This window comes from Gobio gobio, assembly GCF_949357685.1.
Source record: "Gobio gobio genome assembly, chromosome: 25".
Lineage (NCBI taxonomy): Eukaryota > Metazoa > Chordata > Actinopteri > Cypriniformes > Gobionidae > Gobio > Gobio gobio.
In genome coordinates this window covers 37,890,501-37,903,545 of record NC_137121.1, presented here as the reverse complement: position 1 = coordinate 37,903,545, position 13,045 = coordinate 37,890,501, and the positions used below count along the sequence as shown (strand labels likewise).

Below are 13,045 nucleotides of genomic sequence, written 5' to 3'. Positions count from 1 at the left end.
GATCTGCACATTTTCTAAAGCACTTAAAAAAAGGTATAAAACACAGCTGATGAGTGTGAGGATGAGTGTCATGTGATGAGGAAGATGAGGTCATAGTGACAATCCGGCAGGGAGAGATCGAAGATGGAGACGAGGATGAAGATGGATATGATAACTTGATAACATGATAACTTGATATGATAACTTGATAACATGATAACTTGATATGATACCTTGAAGTGATGGTTTGGTAATACTTGTGTTCCACGATGGTACAATGTTGCCTGAGAGCAACAGCTGAATTTGAAATGTTACTTTTTATTAAATATGAAATTTGTAATACATTATGAAATGAAATGTGTTCACCTTGAGCATTTCATCTCTGTTACAACTACAACTCCTGTGTCTTCTGATTGGCCCAATGATCCGGTTCATCTCAATTGCTGATCAAAACCAACACACATTCTGAAGCCTTGAGCCGACCCTGTTAGCGAGGGTTACCTACACAACTCTTGCCAAGAGGGAGTAACCCTGTCAGTAAAGCTGTTTGACTCTGATGAGTCTGAGGTGAGTCTGGATATGGTCCTGATCTCTCTTCGGTCTCGTCCTGAGCTCAGTCTACTAGTGTTAATTTCTTCAGACGAGACGAGACTAAATATGTTCATCAACAACCTTTTTTCGAGACGAGACGATGAATAGACTGCACCAATGTCCAAAAACACGGACTAAGACTAAATTAACATGCATTATTGTTGACGAAAAAGGACGAGACTAAAATGTTTTGCATAAAATAAAAACTAATATAAAATCTCTCTTAATTTTCGTCTACAATCGTCTCTACTTTTTCTTGATGAGATGAATATTCAGCTGTTCAAAATATTTCGAAAGAGTTGGCGCTGTTGCTCGAGTACAGGTCTCTCTCAGACTCATCTCAGTCATCTCGCGGCGGCGCGTGTGGTCACGTGGTTCCTGGAGCGCTCAATACTTCTAGCGCTGTGTCAGTATAGGGCTTAAGCCACGTAAGTTACACAACAGCCTCACTATACAGGTGTTTGCGGCAATTTTTGGTAAACAGTAGCCTACAGCATAGTGTGCATTGATTATTACGTCAGCCACATTTACAGTATCATTTTATTATGGAGAGTGGTAGAGTGGCTATATTTTAATTCAATAATATTTATTGAATATTTTGAGGAGATCTTTTGGTACTAAATACTATTTGTGCAATACTTATGGTCCATTAATGACCACTTAAAATATTTGTATTCTAATATTTGTATTATTTATATTAGAATTAGTGTAGTAATTAAGGTTAAAATAGAGAATTCCACTGCAAAGAGGCAAATTAGAGCCATTTTGTGGCTGGAAAAATAAAACATTTCACTTGTAATGCCATTACCCACTGGGTGCCTGTATGGCTCTTTAATAAATATACATGTAGTCTAGTTGCTCAAAAAAGTATTGCAGATCATAACTGCTTACTTATCTGAGAAATTTTGAAATGTTAATAATAGTGAATAGTAAAGAATGCAAGCAAATATAATATAACCCCAAAAAAGTGTAAAAAACTTATTTTTCCTTATATGTACAGTAGGCTATATACATATGAATTCATACTGAATCAAGATCGAAATCAATATTTGTGCCCTTCGTCTCATAAGCTGATGCTGATTTTAGGCATCTACGCTGTAAATCAACCAGTTAGCTATGGTGTTGTGGCACAAACATTATGCAGGTTATATGTATTATATGTAACTTATTTTGCCACAAAATATATTGAGTTTTCCTTTGACTAAAACTAGACTAAAATGACGAGACTTTTAGTCAACTAAAACTTGACTAACAAAAAAAGATGTGTGAATGATTAAATATGACTAAAACTAACAAGGACATTTGGCACAAGACTAAAACTAAATTAAAAATAGGTGACAAAATTAACACTACAGTCTACAGCAGCTTTTGCATTCAGAGTGTGTGTTCATGAGCGCCACATGCTTCACTGCTCTGCATGTGTTTATAGCTCTATGACCTGAACATGACATGATCAAGAGCTCTTCTTCATCAACCAACAAACATGACTTTCAGCATCATCATCATCATCATCATCTGACCATCAGTAAAGATGTGTTCACACAGTGATAAAGAGAACACTAATAACACTATATCATTACAATCAACATCAATCTGTGTTTATGAAGAGAACGAGTCAGTGTTTTAATATGATCATCATGTTTTAGGTGTAATATATGATCCATGTCAATCAAACTGAACAGACTGCATTCAGTCACTTCTGCTGTCTGGACGAGATGCTTTCCATTTGACCCACAGAAAGATTTACATTCTTACACAATTACTGTCACAACGGCTCATTCTTGATTTGGGATCATGTTTTTGAATGATTATTATATTTTTCTATATTAAAGTTCAGCACCTTCTTCCGCATGTAAATGTGTAGCAGAAGTGAAAGTGGTCTGTTCCAGTCCAGATCCTGTAACCAATCAAAGAGTGAGACTGAAAATCCCATTTGCATTGTCAGGGTGGAGTGATTGTGATCCTCTCAGAATAGAGCAGCTCTGTCTCCAGAGACCATGTTCAAACCCCAAGAGCTTTATTTGACTGATTTACTGCTACTGATCAACCTTCTGAAAAGCACCTGCATCTTCATCTGTTAGTTGAATGATGTTGTCAGACACAAAGTGAACTTGTTGAGAAGCTTTATTGAATGTTGCAGCAAACACAGCAGATTGAAAGATCACACAGTGCTTTGACACATGCGAGCTCTCTTTCAGTATTGAGTTGTAAATCACTACAGCTGCAGCACTAGACTCATGTGAATCCTGCCTGACACAGGACACTCAGATACGGCTCATCTTCAGGAGAGAAACATCAGCACTCAGAGCTCTTGTGGAACGAGACCTCATGAGGAGCTCCATCATGTGTTACTCTGCAGACGTACACCTCTCCCGCTTCCCAGCGTGCTTTGCTGAGGGTCAGGACGCTACTGCGGCTGTAGCGGCCGTTCTGCTGGCTCTCTGCGCTGGTCAGAACCCCCTCGGTGACCTCTGACCCGTCCAGTGTCCAGCTCACCAGCGCCCCCTGTGGAGAGTAAGAGCTGAGCAGGCAGAGCAGTGCGGCTGAGCCTCCAGAGATCTGCAGAGAAGAGGGCGGCAGCAGAGACACTGAGGGCTTCACTGTGGGACCAGCTGCAGGAGACAAACACAACACATTCACAAACACAAAGAAAACACACTGCACTTTCATTCACAGCATTTCAACAGCAGGACAAATCACAATCACAATCTGATCCTTCATGTCCTTCAACATCACTACAGCTGATATATATACAATATACAAACTACACAATCACTATATACATTTACATCAAACCTCATCAATCAAACTCAACATTGTAATACACCGACTGATTTCATCACAGCAGTTTTTAACTCAGAACATAAAGTTCTTACATTTTACTGAGATATTCAACTCAAAATGAAACTCAATTTCACTCAGAATTAAAAGTCACACATAAATTGTGTTTGTATTATAAAGCACTGAATTATAATCACAACATGAGCAAAAGAGATTCAGTATCATTGACTGAACTACAGAAAGTACAACATTTACATTCTGATGTCAAATCTCTTTTCTCCATGTATGATATCTACAATAAAAGATGAACTATATATGAACTCAGTGTAGAAATAAATGAAGGAAAACAAACCTGTAATAAACTCAATAAACTCATAGTGAGACGCTTTATGGAAATATGTTTAGATTTTGTTGTTGAAAGGAATAATGCCGTTCTTCTGAATGTATAAACATGACAATATCATTTAGATTAAATAATTATTAAAAAATATCAGAAACACTTAAAGCCTTTATACACAATGCATTATAAAAGTATTTTAATGCATTAATTATGAATTGTTATACTCATTATAATGCATGTATGATCTCATGAATAATTTTAACCACAGTTATAACACATTATAATATTATCTATTCATTGTTACACCTTTAGAAATTATAATACATTAAAACTCATGACAAACAGACAATTTCAGATGCAACAAGGAATTAGAAAATATTATAATGCATTTTAACTTTGCTTACAATTATTTATGAAAAGATATAAGGCATTATAATCTACATTATGAATATCTTTATGCATTATACATAAAGGCTTCAAGTAAAGTTTCAGCACAATATCTAATAATCATTATCATTAGTAAATGTTGTTCTTGTTTCAACTGTAAAACACTTTCTGAAATCTAAACTGTATTTTTAAATAGGGAATTGAAAAAAGACTTACATTTGATCACCAGTTTGGTTCCTCCACCGAATGTCCACCACAGTGATACAATCTAATGAAACGCTCGTACAAAAACCTCTATTCCACTCGAGTGAACACACACTCCAGCAGAGAGAGAGAAACAACACTTCAACACACTGATATTAGAAGCTCCTCAGCTCTTCTCAACACTCACTCATTCAGATTGACTCAATGATTTCTGATATAACACTGTTTAAAGAAATATATTTGATGAGCTGTGACCTCTGAGGTGACCTTTGACCTCTTTGATCATGGATGATGTTGTGGAGTTTCTCATAATGATGCTTCTGTTCTTCATATGCAGCTCAATCTTCAGGATTCACAGAAAAAACTAATAAATAATCAATAATTCTGATAATGTCAGATGCTCATTGTTTAATCTACTCTCATATGATCTGATTATGAGTCCTGATGAACTTCAGGCATATGGAAAAGAGGCAACATTAAAATATTTCCCAGATAGCAACACGTCAACATCGACTCCAACAAGACTATAGAGGACATATTTTTCTGGTTCACTCTAAATATAATAAAATTGATTTATTTAGTTCTCATTGTTAACATGCTCTTAAAGGAGTAGCACATAACTGAACTCATACAGAAATAAATAATGAGTTTGACAAATATGTTTAAAATGATCTACACTCATGATTCTCGTCATTCCTAGAAAAATCTTCTTCTGTCCCTCCTTATATTGCCCATCGTGTTGAGATCACATGACCAGCTGAAATCTACTCACTTTATCTCGATATCATCCATATCATCATAAACATTCACTTGATATAAATGAAACTGCATGACAGTGAAGAGATTATTTCTCCAGCGGCACTGAAAGCTGAAAATGCTTCATCCACTGATAGATGACAATATAAAGTCAAACTCTAGAGTCTTATCAGCCAAACATAAACACAAATATATCACAACTGATACATGTCTATAATTAATCACTAAATGGTTAAATAATTCTGCAAGTAAAATCTTCAATGTCTAGTGTGTGTGAGTTTGTTCTGAGCACAAGCTGTTGTAAATCCTGCCCACTTCTTTGCATTGTCAGCACATGCTTCAGTCTGAGAGTGTTTATAGTGCTGTGAGTTTAACACTTCATGACTGAGAGCAGAACAGAACACAATCTTCATCATCACACAAGACACAAGAACAACAATGAACACCATCAACATCTTCATCTGGACTCTCACTCTGTTTGCTCAAGGTTTGTACTAAAATATTCATAAGGATTAATAATTCCTTTAACATGTAAAATATATATAATTTTCATTTCTGTTTTCTCTCAGAGTGTAGAGGACAGATCACAGTAACTCAGAGTCCATTAATAACAGCTCAACCAGGACAAGACGTCAGAATAAACTGTAAAACCAGCAGTAGTGTGTATGGTAATGATCGTTTAGCCTGGTATCAGCAGAAACCTGGAGAAGCTCTAAACTCCTCATATATTACGCAACAACCCTTTATACTGGAACTCCATCTAGATTCAGTGGCAGTGGATCTGGCAGTGATTTCACTCTGAGCATCAGTGGAGTCCAGACTGAAGATACAGGAGATTATTACTGTCAGAGTTTTCACTATCCAAACAGTCAGTATGTGTTCACACAGTGATAAAGAGTCGTACAAAAACCTGTGTCAGTCAGACGTCACAGTGACTGCACTGATACAGCTGAGAGATACTGCAGCTGCTGATGGACCATCACACACAACACTGATCACTGATGGTTGGGGTTTATCATAAAAGATCACTATACAGTTGTATTTTCTGTAAAATTAACAAACTTCAAATTTTACTTATTCATTTAAAAAACACTTTTCCCCGAAAGTGACTTTAAATGAGGATCTACACGATTTGATCATCAATGAATCAGCAATACTGCTCTGTGTTTGAGTGTAATAATATAAATGAGATGATTAAGTACACAGTCCACTATTATTATTCTGGTTATTCTCAAACTTAAATAATAAAGTTCCTAGTGCAGATGAATTTGAACATCTGAACATCTGAAACCAGGGCTTCATCACCATAATCTAGACCTCAAGATCTGCATCAGTCTAGGAGAACGTCTCGGGTCTCGACTGTAACCCTGGATCCCTGAGAACAGAGAACGAGACACTGCATCCTGAGACACTATTACACCCTTCTCTGAACTGGTTCCAGCTGATTGTAAATTTTTTAATTCTCCTCGTCCAAATGGTTGCGGGGGTGGGATAATAACAATTTTAAATAACTCTGTCTCCTTCCCCAGTTTTAAAGTTCAGCTTCTCCAGCTAGACTGGAATGGCCCTGTCTCTACAGGGGTGATCTACCGCCCTCCGCACTCTACTAAAGATTTTATACAGCAATTTACTGAGCTTATCGTTAATATTGCTACAAATTATGATCACTTTCTACTGGTGGGCGATTTTAATATTCATGTTTGCTGTGTGTCAAATTCCCTGTCGCAGGAGTTTCTAAACCTAATAGATGCTTTTAATTAATCACAGTGGATCAAAAACTCTTCTCACATTCAGGGCCACATGTTGGACCTCGTAATGTCCTATGACATTTATATATGTATATGTTAAGCTATTTACTAATTTTATATTTTACTCCCTCATACTGCCTCTCGGTCTTCAATTTAATTCAATTCACATGTATTTGTAAAGCGATTTTCACAATAAATTTTAAAGCAGCTTTATAGAAAATAAATGTGTCTACATCACAATTTAGCAATTCATACTTCACGCAATCAGGCCATCTACTCTCAGGTACTTATTGAAATTAAGTTGTAGGGCTGAACGATTTTGGAAAAAATCGCATTGCGATTTTTTTTTTAACCAATATTGCGATTGCGATTTAATATGCGATTATTTTTTACTCTTCTCTTTATCTTCTGTATTATTCAACAATACATCATTTAATGGTGGAAATCTTTTGGCACCTCACGATCCGATTCCGATTCTGGAAGTCACGATCCGATTCCAAAACTATTCTTGAACTCTTTTCCTTATTAATTAATCGTATTAATTTATTGAAAACGTCTCGGGTTATGACTATAACCCTTGTTCCCCGAGAAGGGAACGAGACACTGCGTCGTCGAGTGACGACACTCTGGGAACGCCCTCAGCGTTACGCATCTGAAGCATAAATGAAATCAAGCCAATCTGATTGGTGGTGCGTCGTGACGTAGTAGATGACGGCATACCCGGAAGATACAAAAAGGAAGCCGATGCAAACACACACTAGCTCTTTTGCGATGAAGCAAGCGCTCTAGCCGTGATAGGTGTGGCGACGAGACGCAGTGTCTCGTTCCCTTCTCGGGGAACAAGGGTTATAGTCATAACCCGAGACGTTCCCCTTCGAGGGAACTCGCACTGCGTCGTCGAGTGACGACACTCTGGGAACGTTAATACCCACTAGGCCACACCAATCACCCCACGTCCCAGTGAACCCAGGCACACTCAGGACGCAAGAACTCGAGCACCAGGCGTCACCGGGAGGTGCAGACTGTAGAATCTTATGAAGGTGTGCGGGGTGGCCCACTTCAGGCAGCCCCTTCTTGGGTGAGCCAAAGCACACCAACAATTGGTCTGACCTTCTCCAATGGGAAGACTTCTCTAGATAAATACTCAGAGCTCTGACCGGGCAGAGCAGATGAAGTCTCCCCTCTTCCGCCGTCAGGTGGGGAGGGGGATGGAAAGCCTGAAGAACCAGAGACCGGGCTCCCTGAGATGGAACCTTGGGAATGTAACCCGGTCTAGGGTGAAGGATGGCCCTTACTCTGCCGGGGGCAAACTCCAGGCAGGTTGGCGTGACCGCCAAGGCCTGGAGATCTCCCACTCTCCTCAGAGAGGTAATGGTGAGTAGAAAGGCCACCTTCAGGGTCAGGTTCTTAGGCTCAGTCAGCTCCAGTGGCTCGAAGGGGGCCTCAGCCAGCCCTTCCAGAACCACCGCCAGGTCCCAGGTTGGGACTCTGGAGCGAGCTACCGGCCTCATCCTCCGAGCCCCACGGAGGAACTGTACAACCAGGTGGTGCTTCCCCAAGGCTCCATCACCTAGAGGTGCGTGGAAAGCCCCAAGGGCAGCCACGTACACCTTCAGGGTGGACGGGGTAAGACCAGCGGAGAAGCGATCTTGGAGGAACTCCAGCACTGAAGCCACTGGGCAGTTAACTGGGTCCACCTCACGCTCTTTACACCAAGTGGAAAATACATTCCACTTGAGGCTGTACAGTCTCCTGGTAGAAGGAGCCCTGGAGCTGAGTAAGGTCTCAACTACCTCTGCTGACAGGCCCGCCTCTAGGTACTGAGCCCCCTCAGGGGCCAGACCCAGAGGCTCCACAACTCTGGCCGGGGGTGATATATTGTTCCCCCTGCCTGAGAGAGCAGATCGCTCCTCAGAGGAACCTGCCACGGAGAGCCGTCTAGCAGAGCTATGATGTCCGAGAACCATACTCGAGTGGGCCACCGGGGTGCTACTAAGAGCAGGCTGATGCCCTCCCGGCGGACCCGCTCCAGAACTCCCGGGAGCAGAGCGATCGGGGGAAATGCGTACAGACGCAGCCTCGGCCACGTCTGCATCATGGCGTCCAGCCCTAACGGAGCTGGATGCCTGAGAGAAAACCACAGTGGACAGTGGGACGTCTCTCGAGACGCGAAAAGGTCCACTTCCACTGGGCCGAATCTCTCGCACATGGCCTCCACCACCTCTCGGTGGAGTCGCCACTCCCCGGGCCTCAGCCCCTGCCTCGACAGGATGTCTGCTCCCTGATTTTGGTCCCCGGGAATGTATATCGCCCTGAGGGACAATAACTTCCCCTGGGACCACAGGAGGATTTGATGCGCCAGTCTGCATAGAGGGCGCGACATCAAACCCCCCTGGTGATTTAGATATACGCGACAACCGAAGTGTTGTCTGAGCGTATCAGGACATGGTGGCCGCGGAGGTCCGGGTAAAAGCTCCTCAGAGCTTTGTAGACCGCCAGCATCTCCAGGCAGTTGATGTGCCATGATGAATGCCGGGTCTCCCACAGACCTCTCGCAAAACGGCCTTCCATGACCGCGCCCCAACCAGTGAGGGAAGCATCTGTTGTAACGGCTCTCCGGCAACATGATGCTTCCAGCACTGGTCCCTGGGACAGGAACCAAGGTTTCCGCCATATGACGAGGGAACGAAGGCATTTGCGCGTTACCCTGATCATACGAAACGGATTTCCCCGCGTGGAAAACCCCTTGGCCCTCAGCCACCACTGTAGGGATCTCATGTGCAGCAGGCCAAAAGGTATCACGTTGGACGCTGCTGCCATGAGCCCCAGCAGTCTCTGGAACTGCTTCACAGTGAGGCTGCGGCCTGGCTTCACTCTGGAGACCGACGCCAGTATGGATTCCACGCGCGCGGGAGACAAATGTGCCCGCATCGACGTGGAATCCCATACGACTCCCAGGAACGTGGTCCTCTGGGAGGGCGTCAACACGCTCTTCTTCGTGTTGAGTCTCAGCCCCAAGCACCTTATGTGGGCCAGAACGACATCTCGATGCCGAACCGCCACCTCGCGCGACCTGGCCAGGATGAGCCAGTCGTCGATGTAATTCTGGGAGAGTGCCAGGCCAAAGGGAAGAACCCGATATTGGTACGCTTCGCCCCCGAAAGCGAACCTCAGGAACTTCCTGTGGGTTGGAAGGATGGAAATGTGGAAGTATGCATCCTTTAGATCTATCGTGACGAACCAGTCCTCGGACTGAATCTGACTCACGATGGCTGGAATTGTGAGCATCCTGAACCTGAATCTCCTCAGAGACCGATTCAGGAGCCTGAGATCTATTATCGGATGCAACCCACCATCCTTCTTGGGAACTATGAAGTACCGGCTGTAGAACCCGGAGTCCCTGTCCGCCAAAGGAACCCGCTCTATGGCTTCCTTGGCTAACAGGGCTTGTACTTCTTGTTCCATAACCCGAACCTGCTCTGGGCCGACCACAGTCCGGACCACCCCGTTGAAATTCGGGATAGGAGAACCGAACTGCAGCCTCTAGCCCAGCTCTACAGTCTGCAGGACCCATGTAGATACACTCGGAAGGCATGTCCATGCGCCAAGATAATCTACTAAGGGAACCAGCCTCTCGAGGCTGGCCTCGGGTGTCAACCGAGCCTCGTTCCCGACCCCCTGAAGCGGCTGACCGGCAGGGAGAAGTCGGGAACGATTTTCGGTGGGTGCACACGTTTGCTGTCCAGCCGCAAGTCCTGTTGGAGGCGGCGAAGACAGCACGCGCGTGCGGGAGATCAGTGAGGCCCGAAGCGTCAGTGACGGCGGGAACACAGCACTGATCTCCCAAGAGCTCCAGGGGGAGAACGACCTCGGTCGTTCCGCCCCTGGGGGGGCAGCTCTCAGCGATCCAGCTGCAGCTAGGACCGCTTGGTAGCAGCCTTCTTCGCCTGAAGGACGGTCCTCAGATCGGCCTTAGGCTCGGAAGGCTTGCCACGAGAGCGCCGCCTCTTTTGCCAAGCTCCCTCAGGAGGGGCGCGAGAAGCAACGCTCTCCTTCTGCACCTGCCGGTGCGAGGAGCTAGTAGACGGCCGAGGCTGTCCCTTTGAGACAGCCTTCCCCGAGGAGCTGGACCGACGAGGGAGGTATTGTTGGAAGGCCGCCGCCTGTTTTCTCACCTCCTGGAACCTCTCGACGACGGTGTTAACCGCGCCGCCGAAAAGTCCAGAAGGCGAGACCGGGGAGTCTAGGAGAAAGTGTTTCTCTCTCTTCTTCATCCCCGACAGGTTTAACCACAGATGTCTCTCCACACAAACCATGTCCGCCATGGAGCGGCTGATGGAACGGGCCGTCTCCTTGGCAATGCGGAGAGACAAATCGGTGGCCTTCCTTAACTCGAGGACATCGTCCGGAGATGGGCCCTCGCCCTCATCGAGCTCCTTGAGGAGGTCGGCCTGGTAAGCCTGCAACACCGCCATAGTGTGCAGGCAGCTACCAGCCTGCCCAGCCGCCATATATGCCCTACCCACCAGCGCAGATGTATCGAGCGCTGGTTTGGTGGGCAACACCGGGGCCTTCAGGGACGAAGCGGCCTCGGGAGAGAGGTAGCTCGCGAGAGACTCCTCTACCCTCGGCAGCGTCCCATAACCCTGTTCGGCCGCCCCCAGCACGTTACCGTAGTCAAGTACTGGAGGGCTGGTAAGTCTGGCCGAATAGGGTTTGTCCCAAGACCTACACAACTCATTGTGTAGGTCCGGGAAAAAAGGCAGCCCCCGGTGTGGAGGTTGAGGCCTGCGCCTGAAGAACCGTTCATCAATGTTTAGCTTGGCCACGGCGCGGGACAAAACCTCCACTAGCTCCTCTGGAGCGGGTGTGTGAAGTGATGGCTCAGACTCCACTGCACCCGCCTCGATGCTCAGCACATCCGACTCCTCGGGGCGGGAGAACATCGGACTCCTCGGACGAGGATAGGGAAAGTGCCTCAGCAGTCCCGTATCCTGTCACGAGGTCCCGCTGCGAGCCCCATGATCTACGGCGCCGCTGTGCCTCAGCAACAGCGGGCCCAGAACTCTGGGGCTCGCGGGCTTGGCCGGCCTCATTGAACACGGCCAGCCGTGAGCGCAACACTTTGAGCGGCAGCTTTTCACATTCGCCACAGGCGGCTCCCTCGAGAGCCGCCCTAGCGTGCTGCACGCCCAGGCATTGCACACACAAAAGGTGTGTGTCCGTGCCCGAAAGGAATCGCGGACACGGATGCACACACCTCGTGAACTGTTGCCCACTAGCCATACTTTCTGGTAATATATTTGTGACAAACAACACCAAATAGACAGACAAATGACATATAGCGCTTCGCTGAAGAGCAAAAAAGCTAGTGTGTGTTTGCATCGGCTTCCTTTTTGTATCTTCCGGGTATGCCGTCATCTACTACGTCACGACGCACCACCAATCAGATTGGCTTGATTTCATTCATGCTTCAGATGCGTAACGCTGAGGGCGTTCCCAGAGTGTAGTCACTCGAAGACGCAGTGCGAGTTCCCACGAAGGGGAACTTAAAATGTTTTTTATTATGATATATGTAATTATAAGTGTTTTTTAAAATAACACACATTATAACATTTCAATTAAAACAATTGCATGTTAATCATTTTAAATATATAAACTAATATAGCTGCAAAACATAAAAGCTAGTAAATCATAAAGAGGAACAAAAAAACTATGAACAAGCAATGAACAATGAGTGCTTTCAGTATTTAAGAGTATCTGAACCGTGAGGGATTTCTCTCTTTACTGTTGCCTGATTATTAATGACATCATCATAGACAGCGGGAGATCTGCACTCACACTAATGCACAGATCTCTTTTGAAATATAAGATGTGCCCTATCTGATTAATTCATTAAGACATTACTGTCGGTGTTTACATTAATTTAGCGTCATAACAGCATTTTGAGACGCTCAGATGCGTGCGCGAGCACTCTTCATAAAGAGCGGCACGAGCATTTGAAACAGAAAGCCTTCTGTCAGTGAGTTTCTTATTTTTAATATAAGCACTGCATTCCTAACGACATAAATTAAGCCTTCGTAGGGCATTTAGGAAAATACCGGCGGGCGAGAACACACACTGTAAGCGTGACATCAAGCAAAGTTTCTCACAGTGCATATCCTGTGCAATGAAGCCCGCGAATGTCATTGCAATTCGCATCAACCTTTCCCAATGTTATGAAATATTATTTTATGGTTTGTGTGTGTGAGAGAGAGAG

The 13,045-nt window shown here is 44.6% G+C and overlaps 1 gene segment (V, D, J or C); it reads right to left on the bottom strand.

Moving 5' to 3' along the window:
• Nucleotides 1-2,677: 2,677 nt before the first annotated feature.
• On the bottom strand, nucleotides 2,678-12,072 carry LOC307121768 (immunoglobulin lambda constant 7-like). The segment is given in 4 exons: nucleotides 12,047-12,072; nucleotides 11,313-11,487; nucleotides 4,295-4,346; nucleotides 2,678-3,182 (listed from the first exon to the last, which is right to left on the bottom strand).
• Between the last annotated feature and the right edge of the window lie 973 nt (nucleotides 12,073-13,045).